The sequence below is a fragment of the Castor canadensis genome, chromosome 1 (assembly GCF_047511655.1).
Source record: "Castor canadensis chromosome 1, mCasCan1.hap1v2, whole genome shotgun sequence".
Taxonomy (NCBI): domain Eukaryota; kingdom Metazoa; phylum Chordata; class Mammalia; order Rodentia; family Castoridae; genus Castor; species Castor canadensis.
The window spans coordinates 118628360-118641718 of NC_133386.1; positions in this window are offsets into that span (position 1 = coordinate 118628360).

Here is a 13359-nt window from a genome sequence, read left to right on the forward strand (position 1 = left end):
TTTCTAGATATATATGATCATCCAAAACTGAACCAAGAGGACATTAATCACCTGAATAGATCTATAACACAAAATGAAATTGAAGCAGCAATCAAGAGTCTCCCCAAAAGGAAAAGTCCAGGACCTGATGGATTCTCTGCTGAATTCTATCAGACCTTTAAAGAAGAACGGATACCAACCCTCCTTAAACTGTTCCATGATATAGAAAAGGAAGGAAAACTGCCAAACACATTTTGTGAAGCCAGTATTACACTTATCCCAAAACCAGGCAAAGACACCTCCAAAAAGGAGAACCATAGGCCAATGTCCTTAATGAACACTGATGCAAAAATCCTCAACAAAATAATGGCAAACCAAATCCAACAACACATCAAAAAGATCATTCACCACAACCAAGCAGGCTTCATCCCAGGAATTCAGGGGTGGTTCAACATATGAAAATCAATAAACGTAATAAACCACATTAACAGAAACAAAGACAAAAACCACTTGATCATCTCAATAGATGCAGAAAAAGCCTTTGATAAGATCCAACACCATTTCATGATAAAACTCTAAGAAAACTAGGAATAGAAGGAAAGTACCTCAACATTATAAAAGCTATATATGACAAACGTACAGCCAGCATTATACTTAATGGAGAAAAACTGAAACCATTCCCTCTAAAATCAGGAACCAGACAAGGATGCCCACTATCTCCACTCCTATTCAACATAGTACTGGAATTCCTAGCCATGAGCAATTAGGCAAGAAGAAGGAATAAAAGGAATACAAATAGGTAAAGAAACTGTCAAAATATCCCTATTTGCAGATGACATGATCCTATACCTTAAAGACCCAAAAAACTCTACTCAGAAGCTTCTAGACACCATCAATAGCTACAGCCAGGTAGCAGGATATAAAATCATTAGCATTTCTATACACTAATAATGAGCAAACTGAAAAAGATTGTATGAAAACAATTCCATTTACAATAGCCTCAAAAAAATCAAATACCTAGGTGTAAACCTAATAAAAGATGTGAATGACCTCTACAAGGAAAACTATAAACTTCTGAAGAAAGAGATTGAGGAAGACTATAGAAAGTGGAGAGATCTCCCATGCTCATGGATTGGTAGAATCAACATAGTAAATATGTCTATACTCCCAGAAGAAATCTACATGTTTAATGCAATTCCCATCAAAATTCCAATGACATTCATGAAAGAGATTGAAAAATCTACCATGAAATTTATATGGAAACACAAGAAGCCACGAATAGCCAAGGCAATACTCAGTCAAAAGAACAATGCTGGAGGTATCACAATACCTGACTTCAAACTATATTACAAAGCAATAATGATAAAAACAGCATGGTACTGTCACAAAAACAGACATGAAGACCAGTGGAACAGAATAGAGGACCCAGATATGAAGCCACACAACTATAACCAACTTGTCTTTGACAAAGGCACTAAAAACATACAATGGAGAAAAAGCAGTCTCTTCAATAAAAACTGCTGGGAAAATTGGTTAGCAGTCTGCAGAAAACTGAAACTAGATCCATGTATATCCCCCTATACCAATATTAACTCAAAATGGATCAAGGATCTTAAAAGCAGACCACAAACTCTAAAGTTGATACAGGAAAGAGTAGGAAATACTCTGGAATTAGTAGGCATAGGGAAGAACTTTCTCAACGAAACCCCAGCAGCACAGCAACTAAGAGATAGCATAGATAAATGGGACCTCATAAAACTAAAAAGCTTCTGTTCATCAAAAGAAATGGTCTCTAAACTGAAGAGAACACCCACAGAGTGGGAGAAAATATTTGCCAGCTATACTTCAGACAAAGGACTGATAACCAGAATATATAGGGAACTTAAAAAACTAAATTCTCCCAAAACTAATGAACCAATAAAGAAATGGGCAAGGGAACTAAACAGAACTTTCTCAAAAGAAGAAATTCAAATGGCCAAAAAAACACATGAAAAAACGCTCACCATCTCTAGCAATAAAGGAAATGCAAATTAAAACCACGCTAAGATTCCACCTCACCCTTGTTAGAATAGCCATCATCAGCTATATAACAACAGGTGGTGGCGAGGATGCGGGGAAAAAGGAACCCTCTTACACTGTTGGTGGGAATGTAGACTAGTACAACCACTCTGGAAAAAAATTTGGAGGCTACTTAAAAAGCTAAACATTGATCTACCATTTGATCCAGCAATACCACTCTTGGGGATATACCCAAAAGACTGTGAGACAGGTTACTCCAGAGGCACCTGCACACCCATGTTTATTGTGGCACTATTCACAATAGCCAAGTTATGGAAACAGCCAAGATGCCCCACTACTGACCAATGGATTAAGAAAATGTGGTAATCTATACACAATCGAATTTTATGCAGCCATGAAGAATGAAATGTTATCATTCGCTGGTAAATGGATGGAATTGGAGAACATCATTCTGAGTGAGGTTAGCCTGGCCCAAAAGACCAAAAATCGTATGTTCTCCCTCATATGTGGACATTAGATCAAGGGCAAACACAACAAGGGGATTGGACTTTGAGCACATGATAAAAGCGAGAGCACATAAGGGAGGGGTGATAGGTAAGACACCTAAAAAACTAGCTAGCATTTGTTGACCTTAACACAGAGAAACTTAAAGCAGATACCTTAAAGCAACTGAGGCCAATAGGAGAAGGGGAACAGGTACTAGAGAAAAGGTGAGATCAAAAAGAATTAACCTAGAAGGTAACACCCACGCACAGGAAATCAATGTGAGTCAATGCCCTGTATAGCTATCCTTATCTCAACCAGCAAAAACCCTTGTTCCTTCCTATTATTGCTTATACTCTCTCTACAACAAAATTAGAAATAAGGGCAAAATAGTTTCTGCTGGGTATTGAGGGGATGAGAGGGAGAGGGAGGGGGCGGAGTGGGTGGTAAGGGAGGGGGTGGGGGCAGGGGGGAAAAATGACACAAGCCTTGTATCACATATGAATAATAAAACAATAAAAAAAAAAGAAGGCTGGAAGACACATATTCTCTCTCATGTGTGGAATGTAGACCTAACACAAATGCAGCAATATTATGAAACACTGGTTACACTAAGGGGAGGTCATGCACGGAAGGGGTAGGGGACTAAGAACTTGAATATGGTTGATATACTCTCTATACAAGAATAAATATAGAAAAATATAGAAATCTTAAAACAACTGAAACCACCCATAAAGGACTAAGGTAGAATGAAGAAAATTAGAGGAGATAAACCAGTTGGGGTTATAATACATATATACTTGGAAATATCACAAGGAAACTCCCTGTATAGCTAACTTTACCTCAAACAAGCTAAAATGTCAAAAAAAGAATAAGAATTACTCAGATAATATAAACCAATACATTGAAAATGCTGTAGTAATATATTTTAAATAAATAAGGGTCCTAAGGATAACAAAGAGAATTAAACAAGATTAGGATGAGATTCAAGAAAGTTGATATGACAAAGTTTGCTCAAAGAGACATTCTAACTGAAGCAATCATATTGTTAAATAATTTCTACATATAATGGTCTCACATTTAAAATTTTTTCTTCCTCTTTTTTTTTGAGATATTGTGTCTGTATGTAACCCAGACTGGCCTCACTCTTGTGATCCTCCTGCCTCCACCTCCCCAGGGCTGGGATTACAGGCTGTGCCATCTGGCCTGGCTCAAAATTTGCTTTCTTTTGTATCCCTTCTTTTTTTTTTCAAAAAATTTTAAATCTCTGATTTATTTTTCCATTTCAGAGTTTGTAGGTACTTACTGATGACAATGTTCCAGCGCTGCTGGAAGCAGTTTAGTAAGGCAGATGTATCCTAATCAAAGCCTCCCACAAGTTAATATGCAATTAGAACTATCATACTTGCAATTAACAAGCAGTATAAGAGCTGAGGGAAGGCTTAGCAATAGGAGAGGGTTGCTGAAGCAGGCACGAGGGCATAGAAGGCCTTTATAAAAAACATGGCAGAACTGGGATCTGAGGGGCAGATGTGAGTTAACTGTGCAATAGGAGCTGCAAAGAAATTTTCTTTGAGCTGGGTACACAGACCTCATGGAAACCAGAGGCCTTGTGCAGTTGAACGAAAAGACCTTGCAGCTAGAGCAGCAAGAATGGGGGAAGTCTGGTGGGAGATGAGCCACAGAGCTGGGTACTGGCTTTAGGGCAGGCCAAGGATATGTTCTTTGTCCTAGAAACGGTGGGACCCCAATAAAGTTTTACTCTACTTTTAAAATGTATAATTGCTAATTTAAGTGTCTATCCATTATTTATCTGAATCTGTCCAACAATAAAACATTAAATGAGCTAGCCAATGCATCTGTGTAACTTATTTGAAAAAAGTGCATCCAGCTGGAAAGAACATGGCTCTTTTCTTGCCCTGAGGAAGGAGGATCGCTCAGCCAGTCATAGTAGGCCCTATTGGACCTTCACAGCCTCCTGAACCCCTTCCCTCATGCTCCCATCAGCCTTTCTGCACCCCAGATGCAAAGAGGCTAGGATCCAGACAAATGGGTTCCCAAGCAAGCAAGAGCCTGGCTGCTTTTCTTGGGAACTGAGCTGCTATTGCTCAAGTTGCTTTGCTGGGGGCAACTTGGTGGGAGGTGTCACTGGAACCACCAGCACTGCAGGCACCCTGGCAAACCAGCCTCATCTCCATTTCCAGTAGAAGCGGAGAATAAACTGGCCACACCTGGTGCACAGCAAGAGGACCTTGCCCTCTGTGTCAGCACGAGAATGAAATATCAAGTTCAGATCAAATTCTAATAGCAGCATCTTCATAGACAAATCATGAAATTAGCCTAGGTGCCCACCAACACATGAATGCATAAATAAAAAGTGCCATATATTCACTATGGAGCATTACTCAGCCATAAAGAAGAATAGTATTGTGCCGTTTGCAGGAAAATGGATAGAATTGGAGATCATTATGCCAATGAAATAAGGCAGATCCAGAAAGACAATTACTGCTTATTTTCTCTCATATGTAGAAGTTAGATCTAACAGAAAAAAAATGAAGTGGACATGAACATAAATAAGGGACTATTTGGGAGGGGGAGACAGCAAGAGGAGGGAGGGGGAAAGTAGAGGATGGGGGGTAGAAAATAATGGAAGAACATCATAAGCGTGTTTGAAAATGTCATAATGAAACCTATTTAAAGAACTGCAAGAGGCCTAGCAAGGTGACTCATTCATGGAACCCAACTACTTGGGAGGTGGAGATCAGGAGAATCAGGGTTTCAGGACAGCCTGGGCAAAAGTTAAGGAGGCAGGGTAGATCAGGGAAATTGAGGCATGGGAAACAGCACCTAGGAATGAGAGAGAGAGAGAGAGAGAGAGAGAGAGAGAGAGAGAGAGAGAGAGAGAGAGAGAGAAAGTAGCTCTCCTCCTCTGACCTTGCCCACTTGCCCCAAAATAATTAGTGCATTCTGAGAACTGAGTGAGAATAGCTAAAAAGAAAGACACTTATCCTAGGAAAGAACTCCTGGGAAAATAACTCCTTTGGGCACAAAGATTACACCTACTTTAAAGGGAGCATCCTTTGAAATCTAGAGCCCAGTTGATAAAATAGTGTAATAGCAAAAATGAATAACTATACCAGGTGTTAGAACAAAGAGGAACACTTTTCCCAAGGTTAATTCAGACCAAATCCCAACCCACTTTTTCACCATAAATACCCTGCTTTTAGAGCATTCATAGCACCTGTTATCAGATGTGCCCGCACCCATGTCTGGGTTGAGCACCACTATGTTTCCATCTTTCCTTTGCTTTACTAATAAGGTTTCTTGGTCTCTACCTCAGTTTTATTGAAAATTCCTTTTTTAATAAAATAATGAACTCAGTACCCAAGGGTCAGGCAGAGGCCTCTTCCCTTTTGGAGACTTCCTCCCTGGAGTGTTGCCAGCCCAGGTTAAAAACTGGAGACCCAGTTGAAAGATAACTAAAGGAAAAAGTTCTGGGAGTGTGGCTCAAGCCTGCCTTCCTAGCAAGCTGGCGAACCTGAGTTCCAACTCCGGTACCACCAAAAAAATATTCCTACCTTGAAAAAAAGTAAGTGGTAAAACTTGCTTTTTGTAAATAGCATGCTGGCCTGTGAGTACTGGAATTTTCATTCATTCAGTAAAAATTTCAGCACAAATCAGTTGAGATACTTACCTAGTTATTGTAGTCAAGGTCAGAGATGTCTCCACGTCCAGCCAGAAGCAAAGGCCCACAGAAACTCTGGAGGAGATTGAACTTGGTACCTACTGCATGGTATTTTATAGTCTCCAAAGGCCACACCCATTTCCTCAAAGTAGGGAAGGTACCAAGTCTTTTCAAAGGGTGGATACACTGGATCAGATGATCCAGGGTGGGGGGGTCACACCCTAATGCCCATGATCTGATTAAAATTCTTTCACCTATTTGATCAAATCAGCACAAACACTAGCAGGAAGCCACCTCTTCAATTAATTATGTAAACTATGGATTTGTTATTTATGAAATAAATGATTGCCCCAAACAAGAATTTCCTATTAAAAAAAAGAATTTCTTCTCTGTTTTCCAGAAAACACATTCCAATCCAAATTTCTTCACAACATTACTACTCCTCTTGTTTGCTGGTCTTTCTTAACCTACCCACGTTCCTTCCTTGATATTTCTTCAGAAAATTCATATGATTGGCCATTGAATACTTGTGACACATGTATCATATTCCAAGCATCAATGGGAATAATTGTGCCTTTTTAAAATTTTGGATTTTGTATTTTGGTCTTGGGTTAGAACTCAAGGTCTAGTGCTTGCTAATCACTTGAGCTACACATCCCTATGGGTTTATTATTATTATTATTATTATTATTATTTCTTTTTCAGATGTGGTCTCACTAACTTTGCCTGGTCTGGCCTGGAACTCAAGACCCTTCTTCCTCTGCCTTCCCAGTAGCTGGGATTATAGGTACACACTGCTACACCCATTTCTTAACTTTTAAGATCCCACAGTTCAAAAATGATATCAAATTACTTAGAGTTGCTCTTTACATTTCTGATGAGAAAATCTATTTCCTTAAGTTCAATGGAAGATACTCAATTTAAATTGTGGGGATTTTGTTGAATTTCTTTTTCCTGGAAATGGCCTTAGACATATCAATACTGGACTAAAAACAGAGTTCCCTTTGACCACTCTGAGATTTCAATCCTCCTAGCTGTTGATTTAATTCCTCTCTCTCCTCACTTCAGTTACAAAAATAAGACCCACTAATAATGTGGGTTAGAAGACAGTATCATCAGCTACACCTGGAGGATATTTCATTACATGTGTAAGACATAAGGATTTCCATAATGAGGGATAGAGATGGGGAAAGTGGACCCCACAGTGAGATCTAATTAAAGACTGGATAAACAGTCTAGTTAAAGACTATTTATTGGCCTTTATTTGGTGTATCGTCTATTCTGGCAGCGTTTGTGATTAACTTTTGTATCAATTAGAGCAAGGCCTGGAAAAGTGTTGTAAGAAATTAATTGAAAGAGCAAGGAAAAGAATGGAAAGAGAACTGAACTCCCTTCAACAGACATCAAAACTTACAAATCCAAGAACTAGGATTTGTCTTTCATAATCCTAATTCATCTAGGGACACATGAGTACCTGTGTGTGTTGTGTGTGTGTGTGTTTGTGTGTGTGTGTGTGTGTATGAGTGTGTGTGTGTGTGTGTGTGTGTGTGTGTGTGAGAGAGAGAGAGAGAGAGAGAGAGAGAGGGGCAGGAGGGACCAGAGCAGACATTCTTTTATTAGCACATGTGAATTATGCTCTGCTTTTGGATAACTAGATATTTATAATTTTGAAATGAGCTGATATTCTTTTCAAACCCAACAGCAGTCTTCTAGTGGTTTTCTCTAATGTTAACATTACATTTATTTATTATCTTTGGTTTTCTTTTTCTTTCCTTTTCTTTTTTTTTTTTTTTTTTTGGTGGTGGTACTGGGCCTCACGCTTGGTAGGCAGGTGCTCTACCACTTGAATTTCACCAGTCCTTTATAGTGTTGGAGATTTTTGAAATAGGGTCTCATGAACTATTTGCCCAGGGTGGCTTTGAACCTTGATCCTCCTGATTGCAGCCTCCTGAGTAGCTAGGATTATAGGCATTCATGAGCCACTGGTGCTTGGCTGGGTTTCCTTTTTCTTTTCTCTTTCTTTTTTTTTTTTTTTTTTGGTAGCACTGAGGCTTGAACTCAGGGCTTCATGCTTGCAAAGCAGGCTCTACCACTGGAACGACACCTCCAACCCATTTTGCTCTGGTTACTTTGGGTGTGGAGTCTTCTGAACTATTTGCCTGGGCTAACCTCAAACCATGATCCTTCTTACCTTAGTCTTTCAAATAGCTAGGATTACAGGCACAAGTCACCAGCGCCTGGCCCTGCTGGTTTTCTTGGTAAGCATGATTAAATTCAGAGTTTCCAAAGTCGGCATGTAGCCCAGGCTGGCCTTGAACTCCTGACAACTTCTGCTCTGAATCTCAAATGTTCTGTCTTCAGATCCAGCTTTTTGTCCTTGGGTTCTGGGAAATGCATTGTCATTTAGTTTTGCCATTAGACATAGATCATGAATTTTGATTTTGTTATTCTAGTTTTCCCTTTATTTTTATTTAGAGATTTGAAATAGTCAGAAAATATACAACTCTTCCTTTCCTGAAAATGTAAGTTTAATTGTTATAAATGTCTGAACCAAGAAGCTGGATCTCAATGTTTTAAATGCTTTTTTGTAGTTTCTGTGAGTTGACTGAGAGACCATGAAGGTGAAGGAATTACAGAAATAGTTTTCCCAAATAATCCTTTTTTCTTTAACTTTGAAATTTGTGTATGCTTTCCTTCGGTTTTGACATCATTTCTAATACCTCTTTTCTTAGTAAACACGTTTTGTTTTCCGCAGGAAAAATAATGTACGTGTTTTAAATATACTTCACTTTTTACCTTTGCCTATGGTAGACAGGCATGTCCATGGTTCTAAGTGTGCTCATTTGTGTAAATGTGGGTCTCGACAGTACAATGTTTTAAAACTTCATGTGAGACTTTGAGTCACATTTGATACTAAAGTCTAGCTGAGCTGTAGTTTTTTATTTCCTAGGCATTGCATAGCAAAGGAATATCATTAATTGTGTTTTCTTCACTTTATATTATTATGTATTATGCATTACTTCAAGGTATTTTGTTGGTATTAAGTAAGAAAGAAATGTGGATGATAGATACAATAAAGGAAGACAGGAATCACCCTAACATTTTCTGTGAATTGAGTCTTTTAGAAATATTAAATCTAACATTTACATTTAAAATCTTATATAAACTCATAAAATCTAAATATAATTTTATTCCTAGTTCATGAATGTATGAGCAAGGAAACAGCTAAGAAGTAAACTGTTTTAACGAATGCCATCTTATAATAGCACATTTAGGCCTGACGTTGGTGGCGTAAGCCTGTAATCCTAGATACTTGGGAGGATGATATCAGAGGATAGTGGATCAGGAAGATGGTGGTTCAAGACCAGCCTGGACAAAACGTTAAAGAGACCTATTGCAACCTATAGCTGCGCAATATGGTGCGATCCTGTCACCTCAAGATACACAGGAGGCTGAGATTGGGAGGATCTCAGTTATAGGTAAGCCCAAGCAAGAAACGTTTGCGAGACCCCATCTCATCATAAAAAAGCTGGGTGTGGTGATAGACCTGTCATCCCACCAAAGGTGGAAAGTGTAAAATAGGAACATTGAGGTCTAGGCAAGCCTGGGCAAAAAGTGATAACCTATCCCCAAAATAATCAAAGCAAAAAAGGGCTGGAGGCTTGGCTCAGGTGGAAAACCCATCTAGCAGGCACAAAGCCCTCAGTTCAAACCCCAGTATTGACAAAAATTAAAAATATAATTTTTTTTTAGTATTTTTCTAAATTCATTTTCAGCCATCTAAAACTCCTATTAAAAAAAAGCCTATGTCCCCAGCAGGTAGAAGAAAATGAAACATATATTTACATACAACATACTTTTAAGGCTTTCTTAAAAAAATCCTCATTTGGTTTTCATTATTTTATTATGCTTTTTTTTTTTTTTGCAGTATTGGGGATTGAACCCAGTACCTCATCCAGGCTAGGGAAATACTTGACCACTGAGCTACATCCCCAGCCTATTCATTTATTGTCAAGATATACCATCAATTGCTCAATTGTATTTTCTCTTTCACCAATCTATTTTCTCTATTTATATTTAACCATTCTCAAGGTCTAAAGAAAATTTATTAATACCCTCCTAGAGCCTGGCAGCCCCATGACACACACCAGGGCTCATACTGAGAACTGTGTAGAGAGGGCTGGTTGCATTCACTGGAACGGGAAAACTACTGCCCATTAAATGGAAAAGATTTGAGCAACTGAGTGTTTTGTGGGATCATTGCTAAAACCTGTGGGAGTAGGTTTTAGAGGTAAGGTGAATTCTGAGTTTTTGAGACTTCTAGATTGTCATTCCAGAGGAAAGTTGTGTTGGAAATCTGCCAGTGAGATGAGTATTTGATGATCTGAATTTTTCTAGAAGTATATGTCTTTAGAAATCAATTTGACACTCACCAACATAATGACCAATAAAAACCATGATGCTTGATGAATTTATGGTGGAAAAATATTGGCTAGGAAAAGATGTCAATCCCTATGTGAGAGAAGCCTGCAAAGGAGCCCAAGAAGGGCAAGTCAGGAACCAAAGTCCATGGTATTTAAAGAAAACAGCCTGATAAATGAACACCAATAATGCACGTGTTAACCATGTGAGCCAAATAACTGTGTGCTCTTCCTGGTTTGTGTCCTAATAGTTCCTCAGGCTCAGCTCAGAATCCCCGAACAAGGGACACCTGGCCCTCCTTTGGTGTTTCAGGATACTGTGCACATTAAAGCACTCAGGTGTGTCTACTTTCCTCAATTTTCTGTGACCAGTGAGTCCAGCCCAGTCTGCATGTCTGAGTTATTTAAGATACTCTCTTTCTTGGTTCCTTTCTTCATCTACTCTTTCTTTCAGTTTTCTAGAGGAGACAATGAGAGAAGTCTACTGAATTAGCTGTATCACACAAGTAAGCATGCGATTAGAATCACAGCACCTGAAATAAACGAGTAGTATATGTTCTGAGGGCTGAGCGATAGCAGAGAGCTGCTGAAGCAAGCACACGCGCACAGAAGGCCTTCATAAAAACATGGCTGAATTGGGATCTGCCAAACAGATTAACAATTGCTAACTGCAAAACAGGAGCTGCAGAGAAATTTTTCTTTGCGTTGGGTCCGCAGACCTCGTGGAAACCAGAGGCCTTTTGCAGTTGAACAAGGCCCTGCACTAGAGAAGCAAGAATGGGGGAGGCCTGGTGGGAGATGAACCTCAGAGCTGGGTACTAGTTTAAGGCAGGTAAAGGATGTGCCCTAGACACCACAGTACGTCTTACTCTGCTTTTAAAAATTACAGTTATTAATTAAATCTCTAGCTATTTTTATCTGAATATGTACGACAACAAAACGTTAAGTGATATTTACATCTGATGAATTGATTTTTAAAAAGCGCATCCACCTGGAGCGCACAGTAGGGGGCGTGGCCGGCTCAGCCAATCAGCAAAGGCCTTTTCACCTCCCGAGCCCCGCGTGCCTCGCAGCTTTTATGAGTCCTGTTACGGATTTTCAGTGGCAAAGGGGGAACACGGCGTGGGACGCACCCTTGTTGCTAACGGTGCTGAAGACATTCCGGCCACTTAAATACAGCTTCAAGGAGCCTTACCCAGTGCGGAGAAAATGTGACCTGGCTCTTCTGGGCCATTGCAGGGGACTGCTATTTCAAGTTCAGATCAAATTCTATCACTACCTTTTGGAAAGCCAAGAGTGCAGTGTGGACAGAGACAAAAGGAGCCAATTAGAGCTCAGAACTAAAGTGACATCTCAAGTGCCAAGATGAGGCTGAATTTGAGCTGATGGGAGACAGTTTGGTATACAGAAAATCAAGGTTTGAAAGTCTCTGTGTTTGGATCAACTGATGTATGGATTGGTGGCAAGTTTTTTAAAAATTATATATTATGTGTTTATGTTTATAATAATATTTATTATGAATATTTATAATATTTATATTATACATAGTGATGGAAGGAAAGTTAATCCTGCAAGAGTGATTCTAGGCAACATTCGACTAAACATCATGACCATCAAAATGATGGTGCTAACCAAGCTTTAGCAAGTTGCCAGTGGGGCATTCCTAATTTTAGAGAAAACTAATAGTAATGATCATCATCAGCTTTATATCTGATAAAAATTCATCATAAATTATCAAAATGGAAAATACAGTTATCCCAGGGCAAGGACATTTGAAATACCTGCATCTGGAAGTCTTGAAGACAACCATCATGTGTTTCCCCCACACTGAGTTTCAAGTTACTAAGCTTCAAAACAAGCTACCAATGCAGACAGAGAAATAACAATAGTTATTCAGTCTGGAAGGTGAAATCACAACGTAGTTTTGATTTGAATTCCCTTAATAGCTAAGGATGTCAAACATTTTTCATGTATTTATTGACCATTTGTTATTTCTGGGTGTTTTGGTCATGGTACTGGGTTTGAACTCAGGGTCTCATGTTTGCTAAGCAGGCACTCTACCACTTGAACCACTCCCCCAGCCCTTTATTGACCATTTGTATTTCTTTATTTGAGAAGTGTCTGTTCAGTTCATTTTCCCATTTATTGATTGGATTGTTTGATATTTAACATTTTTGAATTCTTTGTATTTTTGGATATTAATCCCCTGTCAGATGTGGCACAGATTTTTTTCCATTCTATAGGTTTTTTCTTTACTCCATTTCTTGTTTCTTTTGCTATGAATAATCTTTGTAATTTAATACAACCCATTTGTCAATGCTTGCTATTATTTCCTAAGCTATTAGAGTGTTATTCAGAAAGGCCTTGCCTGTTCCTATATCTTGCAATGTTTCTCTGTTTTCCTGTAGTAGTTTCAAACTTTCAGGGCTTACATTAAGGCCTTTGGTCCATCTTGAGTCGATTTTTGTGCATGGGGAGAGATAGGAGTCTAATTCCAGTCTTCTACCCATGGATATCCAGTGTTCCCAGTATCACTTGTAAAAGAGGCTTTTTTTCCCCAATATGTTTTTGGAGCTTTGGTCAAAAAAAGTCAGATAGCTGTACCTGCCTGTGCTTATTTCTGGATCTTCTATCCTATTCCATTGGTCTGTGTGTCTGTTTTTGTTACTATGGCTGTATAGTATAGTTTGAAGTCAGGTATTTTGATACCTCCAACATTAATCTTTCTCCTCAGGATTATTTTGACTATTTGTGATGTTTTGTGTTTCCATG